Genomic DNA, 9,758 nt, shown 5'->3' with positions numbered 1-9,758 from the left:
GCGTGACAGTGGCCGAGGTGGGGGGGGGGGAGAAAAAGACAAGTTTGTAGCTTTGAATTACAGGTACAATGTAGTCTATGGGTCTCTGTATAATTACCGTCTTCCCAATTTTACAAGGTTCATATAGGTCGACTCGAGGCTACGGTAAATGAGATATACCCAAGATGTCATGTAAAGGGATCGAAACTTGGACCACGTGGTCTTTGAACTAATTTCATTATAAGTCTATTCATCGTATGTCAGAAAATGCAATCAGAAATGCTGCGTATGAAGACATCAGATACAAATCTTACGTGATGAAGTGAGGTCAGAAAAAAAGAAAAGAAAACCGTTTAATCAGACCCAAAAGACTTTTAAACAAGCATCAAAAGATGGTGTGATTTGGTTTTTCTCAGATGAGAAAAACTTTGACCAGGGCCAGAAAACTAACAGAAGAAATGACAGATGGCTATGTGCAGACCCTTCTGAGGTTCCAGGAGTAATGCATACACAATTTCCTGCAAGTGTAATGGTTTTGGGTGTCGTTAGTAATGAAGGACATGTGATGCCTTCTCACTTTTTTCCACAAGGCCTTAGGGTAAATGCTGCTGCATATATTAAGGTTCTGGATAAAGTTGTTAAGCTTTAGATCAACAGTATATGCAATACAAGGCCTTATGTCTTTCAACAAGATTCTGCACCATCACACAAGGCTCAAATGACACAAGAATGGATGGCCGACAATTTGCATGATCACATCACCCCTAACATTTGGCCTCTTAATTCTCCAGATCTCAATCCACTTGACTACTATGTATGGAGCATCGTTGAGAAAAATGTCAATGAACACGCCCATAGAACCAAAGATTCTTTGAAAGCCGCCATAGTTCGAGTCATATCCGATATGTACAAGGACCACTTAATTTAAGCTTGTAAACGATTTCGACCCCGCGTTGAGGCAGTTATTGATACTTATAGTGGTTTTATTGAATAAAATTATAAAATTGATAATTTAACTTTGAGTTTATGTTATCTTTATAAAAATACAGTTTTTTCTGTTATTATATAAGCGTTTTTTTAAAACCATAAATCTATCCTCAAATATCGTCCACACCCTGTGTATACATATAGAGAGAGTTAAAAAGACAAATGGATCGAGGGTAACTAAATAGTGGAGGTATGAGACCAGCCATGCGCGAGGAACAGAGATTTAGTAACGATAGAAAAGATAGGCTGCATAGATAGGATTCCTGTAAACCAGATGCTAGAACGTGTCTGTTAGGTATTTACTGCCTATCAGTCGAGTGTCCTTCTCTAAATAGGATGTCTGTGTGCGTAGCAGCAGCACTTTTCTACATATAGCAGTAGTATTTCATTGATATCAATTGAGCCATGTAGAATATCAGTGATTGTTGGGGCCAAAATATTTTCTGACCCTAAAGTGAAGGGTCAGTGTTTGACTTTCACTTGTATCAAAGTTAAGAATATATTTCTACCTGAAGAGATCGTCGGACGACAGTAGAGTTCAGTATTTGGAGCAACTTGTGTTTTCTTGGTATTAGTAGTGCTGAGAGATAACATTGTTCATGGGATGTCATCAAGTTTTCTGTTCACAGAGTCAATGGAAATTTGGCGAGTGATTTTCTAGACTGCTTGCGGATGTTGCACGATTGGGGACAGTTAAGATAGAATGAAGGGCTGTATCATTTGCAGAAGAGCGGACGTTGTTGAATGTGGCATTATGTCATTTATATACAGAAAGAAAAGACTGGAAGGTAAAACACTGGATAAATCATGGTTGAAAGTGCGACGGAAAGGCCTTGTCAACACATATCACGATGGTGCGATCCAAATATAATAATAATAATATACTCCCAGTCATTTTGTGGAGCACTCCACTTTCATAATTTTGATTGGTGAGTGAATGCAGTCGATTAAATCACACCCAGTGCGCCTCTAGTCCTAATTTCAAGGATTCTAAACGATAAAAGTTAAAATTGACATAATATCAATGTGATATTTCTTTTAAAATAAACTAAGGTCTTACCGTGGTTAATCATGATAATTTGTTAAAAACATTTTCGTTGAAGGTTATTACAACTAGTCTTATGATATTAACCAAAAGGAACAAGCTGTTGGGATTGTAAATGTTAAATATGTTCTAATGAATAAGTAAACGAAGAGTTAAAATTAAGTTACAATTATTGGAGATAGCGAAAATGGAAACTGCTGATAAGAGGTTAATTTTGATAATAGTATGATAGTGGATTCGGAGATTCAGTTACACATTAACAGCTAAGTAGGAGTTTCTATGGTGTTATATTAGTGAGCTTGTATTGTAAATGAAGACTTAGAATCTGTAACTGATGGTGATTGTTGGATTGGAGACAAGATAGTTAATTAGTCTTGTGCCATGGTAGTGTTTAAGGGGTTGCTAGTGAAGATGACAGAAGAATAATGGTTACAGGGATATGTTACTGAAAATTGTCAAAGATTAAATTCTAATCAAATCATTTCCTTTACTCTATGTGTTATATTTTATATACGTATTTCGACTTTTCCATTATCGTGTAATTGTTAAAACTGCCTAGTATGGGATATATCATATTAGAGTTGATCACTAACTGTCTGAGGTGTTTCTTATAATGTTAACATCCCACCGTCAATAATCATTGTACCTGTTTTATGTTACGTTGTTATAAAATCTTTTCTACATTATATCGCTATTCTTTTTCTACAGAAAAAAATTAAATGGAATTCATTAAGCAAACAAGATGTTAAGAGCAAATTAGTGAAAAAAAAATGTGAATCACGTGGAAAAAGCATCAAAATATGTTTATATGTTTGACGGTGTAATTTAATATTTACAATATCCGAAGGGTATTTACGATATTTATTTCCTTATTGCCCACAGAGGGATAAACATAGAGGGGACAAACAAGGACAGATTAAGCAGATTACATCAACCACAGGGAGTAACTGGTACTTATTTAATCAATCCAGAAAGGATGAAAAGCAAAGTCGACCTCGGCGGAATTTAAACTCAGAACGAAATACCGGCAGACGAAATACCGATTTCTTTATTACCCATAAAGGGCTATACAAAGAATTTTTAAGACATCACAAAACATAAAGACAGTACAAAACGCAAGCATAAAATCGGGGTAATTAAAATAAAATGATAATATGCAAGAATGAAAAAAATTAGGCGCAATGTCCACTCGATCCCCGAAGTCGGGTGGTTACATTTATCCAGTTTTTCACTGTTACGTTCAACGTCATGTAAACATTTTAACGGTTTTGCAACTCAAAAATGGAGACACTCGCGTTACCTTTCTCTCATTAATCACTGTTACTTGTGTCCTTATCAACTGCAAATAATCAGTTCTAGTGGGTGGTGTCTCCACCAACCATACCCTTGTCGTTCTTATATTTTCACCAAGTTCTTTTATGTACTCCCAGTAGTTTTCCTCATGTATTAAAATGCATTTCTCAGCACATTTCCCTGGCATGTTCACTCTTATTTTTTTCTCCCAACCTCTCGACTTTTCTCTCCATCTGCTCGCAATTCTCGTACTTTATCAAAACCCCCTTGTATTTCACATCTTTATCCGTTCTCTCCTCCTCTTCTTGTACATTATTAGTTTCTGGCATTTCTATCTCTTTTTTGTTTTCTGTTGACCGTTCCTTTGACTTGTTTTTCTTTCACTTTTTAGTAGTTCCATTTTCGTTCTCCTTTGTTTTCTCTGTTTCACACTTCTGTCTCTCTTTCATTTCCTCAGTGTAGTCTACAGTGTTTTCCTCCTCTGTTTGTGCTTTCTCTTGCTGTGGCTGTGTGAACTCATATAGTGGGCATTTGGTCGTCATATGACCTCTTTCCCCGCATATGTAGCAATTTGGTTTCCTTCCCTCGACTACAACATTTAACGTTCTCTCATCCTCCACTTCTATCTGGTTGGGAATTCTTTCTATGTCCTCGAATGTGGCAAAAAGCCACATTTCGAGTCCAAATCCCCACCATTTGCGCACTTTTGATTTCCCCACTGGTCCCAACTCCGAATCCTCCTTGGTTGCAGCCAGCACTGTTGCAACCAGCCACTCTGGTTTAATTTCTGGTGTAACTCTGGGAATACGTATTTTCACACTTCTTCTTCCTCTATAACTTGGTAGCAATGCTATTTTTGTACTTCTTAAAATGTTGGTCGCATGCTTGGTTGCCTCTTCTATAGTGGCGAACCTCACCTCTACCGTACCGAACTTTCTTCCTCTGTTGATGTACGTGGCTTCATTCACAATTTCACCCAGGCACTCCTCGATTTCCTCTTCCGCCACCGTTTCAATTTTACAGGTTTCGACAGCCTGTGTACAATACACAACTATCCTCAAAATTTTGTTTTCTTTAATCTCTTTTGGGGAGCACAATTTGTATGAGTCTCCCTCAACTTCTATCAAATTCCTGCTTCTGGTCACCTCCTCCATATCCAAATTGATTAACTTGGTTTCCAGCGGCACTGGCTTCCTCACCGCAGTGGACGTGGCGTAGCTCTCCATATTGGAGACACTACCGCTTGCCATAGCTGAGAAAAATTGCAGCGGCTCGCGTGAAACTTAACCGTAATAATTCCACAAAAATCACAATTATTTACATAGACAACTTACAGTAATTCACACAGTTTTCACAACAATATTCACAATAATTCACAATAATTCACAGAGCCGTTATACCGCTGAGCAGTTCGACCGGCGTGCTAACGATTCTACCAGCTCGCCGCCCTAGAGTATTTATGATATTGCCAGAGAAGAATATCGCTTGAACTCAGAAAGAAGTGAAGCAAAATCAAATAAATGCGTGAAGACTTTGCAGTGTTTCACTGTTCCAATCATTTCATTTATCTATCATAAAAGAATAGTAACTTCTGACTTTTCTGCAAGGTATTGCCCTTTTCAGGAAACGAGTATAATTGATATCAACACATCATTGATATCTTTTAATGATTTTAACTTCGAAAGAAATGAGTTGTAACTAAATAGATTCTACCATTCAACCGTTTCTGCTATTCTACCGACGTGTTAATAAAAGGATATTAGAAGTTCTTCAACCATAACGATAAGGTGGTCTGAATAGGAGGATCTAAATATCAGCGCTTTAAATCTTCAACCGGCTAAAAATAGCAACCAGTAAAAGAAAGGATGGTCACGGTTGGACTCACTTTTATAATAGTTTTGCACGTTCATAGCTCATCTGATTATAAGCAATACCAACTAGTATAGTCCTTACCTTTCGGTTCATAAATAAATATATATGCACTACTTTGACACTGTTTATTAAAATGGAAAGTCTATAACGAAGGTTTGACATAGTTTTTCCTCAAACCAAGTGTAACGGCTTTCTTTATTACACCGGACATTAACCAAAAATTCAAATCACATTAAAAACGTATTTTGATATGTATGTGTATGAGTCTATGAAATTATATGATCAAGATATTGTACGTGCGCGACTTTTTTCACGCATCTGTTTCCACGCTTATTTTGGTCCTCTGTCAAATTACTGACGTACATTTCGTGACTGCAGATAAAATATTTATGAGGTTTGTCTCTCACCAGGAATCAGCTAAGATCGATTAACATATATATGCGAATAAAAATTGTCCATATATTAGACCTAAACCGAAAACTTTAACTTCATACAGCATGGAGCAAGATCGCATTTTCAGATGTTTTAGTAGAGACGAATATAGTACAAAGAAGGGGAATTGTTCAATTGTGAATACAACTTGCATCAGACGTGTTTGTTGCACGAGTAGGCAGTAGTCACAATATTTTATAGAAGATGGTAAAGTATTAGGGTATTTATTTTTTCATTGCCCACAGGGGGCTAAACGTAAAGGGAACAAACAAGGACAAACAAAGGGATTAAGTCGATTGCATCGACCCCAGTGCGTAACTGGTACTTATTTAGTCGACTCCGAAAGGATGAGAGGCAAAGTCGACCTCTGCAGAATTTGAACTCAGAACGTAACGGCAGACGAAATACCTATTTCGTTATTGCCCACAAGGGGCTAAACATAGAGGGAACAAACAAGAACAGACGAACGGATTAAGTCGATTGCATCGACCCCAGTGCGTAACTGGTACTTAATTTATCGACCCACGAAAGGATGAAAGGCAAAGTCGACCTCGGCGGAATTTGAACTCAGAACGTAACGGCAGACGAAATACCGCGAAGCATTTCGATCGGCGTGCTAACGTTTCTGCCATCTCGCCGCCCTAAACTATTAGGATATTGGAAAGCGTATGCAATGAGAGATACTCAGTAGATGACAGCCGATTTGCTCAGATCTTCTGAAGGCGCTTGAAGTCGGTTTGACACGTTTTATTTCTAATATGGTAACAGAGGATGAAACGTGAATGTATTTTCATGATCATATTATTACGTTTTCATATAATACCTTTCATGTGATTTAAGAACCATTTGGCCCTTATTTCTAGCAAACCGAGCGACTGCATAGGAGATCATTGCTCGATCGAAATTAACAATGTAGTAACTGTAAATCAAATGGAAAGGCCCATATTGGGACTTGTTTTAAATTTACAGTCTTGGTATACAAAGTGCTTGCTTTAACTAAATCAATAGTCTGGTAGAGGTAAGTCTTCTATGGCTCACTTTTTTCCCAGTGGGGAACATTTCACTTCATTTATATCGCTCATGTCCTTGAGAAATGCGTTAACGTCAAAGAATACTCTTCGTTCTCTCTTATAAACTTTACGTCTTGTGCTTATGTAAAAAGTTGTAAAAGTGTTATTTTCTTTCATTACACAGAAGATTGAATAAGTTCTTTCTTTTTCTCTCTTTCTAGGTAAGTGACCTAACTTGTCTGGATCTGTAGACCTTTGTAAAGTTAACCTGTCTGATGTACCAAAGTCGGTGAATTACTTACTATTGGCTTTTACCTAAATTTTCTTTTTTTTATGTTTGTATTTATGAATGCATCTGTGTGTAAATAAGTGTGTATTTTTTATATTTATTTATTTTTACTTTTAAATATATAATCCTGAAGTCATAAATATCTCAAAAAGTATATTGAAATGAATCTATTCTTTTCTTCCTCTTTGTATTTTCCCCCTCTTTTGCTTTCTGCATATCTATCATTTACCCTATTTACACATATACACGTACATATATACTGATTCGTTTGTTCTAATAACACTGTTCGTATGGGTGTCTTGAAATATCTTCTCTAGTAACCTGCTTAAACAATTTGCAAGTGCTTAAACTATAGGTAGATATTTATAATAATTCTTAATGCTCAGGCACAGAAATCATTTTCTAGGTAATCGGTGTTATACTCAGACAGACAGACTGACAACCAGATAGATTGAAAGTCTGACAGGCATGCAATCAAGGAGGTAGAAGGTGGGTTTATGATGTAACTACTTCATTTGAAAGATGAGCAGGCTGTTAAATTTGTGGAAAATAACCTGCTAGACAACATAACTAGCAGAAACTCTATTTCTAACATCGCCTGACCTGTTAGTTCTCTTAGTACAACAAACACTTATAAGACAAAAATGAATCTATGTTCTAAATCTGATAATTGGATTGTGAGCCTCAAAGAAATTTATAAACAAAATGCTCGTTACTTCATTCATCACTTCATTTAACGCTAAATATATTCACATAAAAGCACCAATAAATAAATAAATACAAATACGCACATGCTCTCAGGTGTAAGCTTAGTCCTTTTTTTGTTACCGAGTTTCTAATAGACTCATTAAATTCTACTTTTCAAATCATTATTGTTTACCTTTCACAGAAAATTTCTTTTCTTTCCTAAAAAAAAAAAGCGATTCTCATGTATGTATTCATTTCTACACAAATGAGTTGACCCACTAGTAATCGTAGTAAGAGAGACGGAAGGAAGTGTGTGAAGGGAGAGAAACTAGGTTGACGATTTCCAAGTACTTTATGAATATAACTTGTTGATTATGAATGTGTGCCAAACCAACCACGGTAGTTCATAGATAAATATATGTTTTGGGCCTGCTGAGAAAGTAAGCAATCCACACTTTCGTACTCAGTGTCATGGCATTTAACATACCTTCACCTTTATCGTGCAGGTATGTTACTCGCTTATATGTAGACAATAAGAAAATAGTAACGAATATATTTTTGAATTGCACTGTGCATGAATGAGGTGAAATGATCTAGTAATCAAAAATATTCAATTGATTATTCAGTGATCATGAATTCAATCACCTGAATTCTCTATTGCTCCGGATCGTGGTTTTGTGGAAAACATACATTAGCATTTTGACCAGGTGGTGATTTCTCCTCCTTTTCTGACTTTTCAGAAACCGGATCGATTTTTTGTACTTTGTATGTCGTAGAAAGGTAAACTTAACAGCAGTTACATGTATATTTTATATATAACACAAAAGAAAACTTATGTTTACGATAAAGGTATGCTTGCTAAATATGAAGTAGTAAATATTTCGCGCATTCACGTTTTGCCCTTCTTTATCTCATTTTCTCCATCTTCTGTCTCCACCTTCTGTCTCCTTCTTCTCTTCGTTGTTTTTTCTTTTCGTTCTCTCTTTGTCTCTTATATAAAACACACTTACAAAGCTGTATGACATTATTCTTCAAAGCACCAGTTTAATATTCATCCACATCATATGAGTTTAAGCAGGGAAAATCTTGAAAATTACATATCTGATTACTCTTTTTAATACTTTCCCACCTGAACAGCAATTTGAAGTTTTAAGTTTAAGGCTTGAGTTTCGAAATAGATATAAATATTTCCTCTCTTCCGCTAATTTACGAAGCTTTCAATGATGTCTGAGACCAAACCAGTTACGGTATATTATTAGTGTAGTCACAAATTATACTTATTAGAGAATTTTCTGGATTTGAGAGAACTGAACTAATCTCCCTAGATACAATTAGAAATGATCTTAACACGATGTTTTAATTAACGCCTTTATCATGATTAAGAACTTTAGATTTCAATCTCTATTTTATGCACAGCACATAAATCGGAAGAATTGAAATAAACTTAAATATTTATAATGCCCGGCATGACTATGGTTCTCGAGATGAAACAAGTAAAAGAATATTACAAAGCATTACTTTGGCTGAAATTATAAGTAAATAAATTCTTTCTTTGCTATTGATGTGCCTAAAAAGAAGCAGGAAGTTTCCTGACAGACACTCTTAGAAACGAAGCCGGTATATCTTCACTGAGTAGTGGTCAAGAAACGATGAGACTGTTTGTCAAGATGTTTTCATTCCTTTTCCCTGTCTCAATGGCGTATAAGGAATGTGTCTACATTCTTATACGGTGAAGATTTGCAATACTTAAATTAATTTCAATTGATTTGATTTTAAACTATGTTGTGCGCAAAATAGATATTGTTTAATTAATGATAAACCAACAAAAGCACAAGTACATAAACTGGACTATCCGGCACAGTACTTGATTAAGATATGACTGTTAGATGAATGTTCTAAGCAGTTGAGTGGAGGCGCAATGGCCCAGTGGTTAGGGTAGCGGACTCGCGGTCATAGGATCGCGGTTTCTATTCCCAGACCGGGCGTTGTGAGTGTTTATTGAGCTAAAACACCTAAAGCTCCACGAGGCTTCGGCAGGGGATGGTGGCGAACCCTGCTGTACTCTTTCACCACAACTTTCTCTCATTCTTACTTCCTGTTTCTGTTGTGCCTGTTATTCAAAGGGTCAGCCTTGTCACATTGTGTCACGCTGAATATCCCCGAG

General features: G+C 36.4%; 1 protein-coding gene across 15 annotated transcripts in view; it reads left to right on the top strand.

Moving 5' to 3' along the window:
* LOC106875945 (uncharacterized) overlaps positions 1-9,758 on the top strand; it is a 291,971-nt gene that overhangs the window by 69,520 nt on the left and 212,693 nt on the right. The window lies entirely within an intron of this gene.

The sequence above is a fragment of the Octopus bimaculoides genome, chromosome 2, assembly GCF_046866305.1.
Source record: "Octopus bimaculoides isolate indiv1 chromosome 2, ASM4686630v1, whole genome shotgun sequence".
Classification (NCBI taxonomy): domain Eukaryota; kingdom Metazoa; phylum Mollusca; class Cephalopoda; order Octopoda; family Octopodidae; genus Octopus; species Octopus bimaculoides.
Note: the sequence above shows the minus strand (reverse complement) of the source record. Positions and strands in the feature narration are given on the sequence as shown.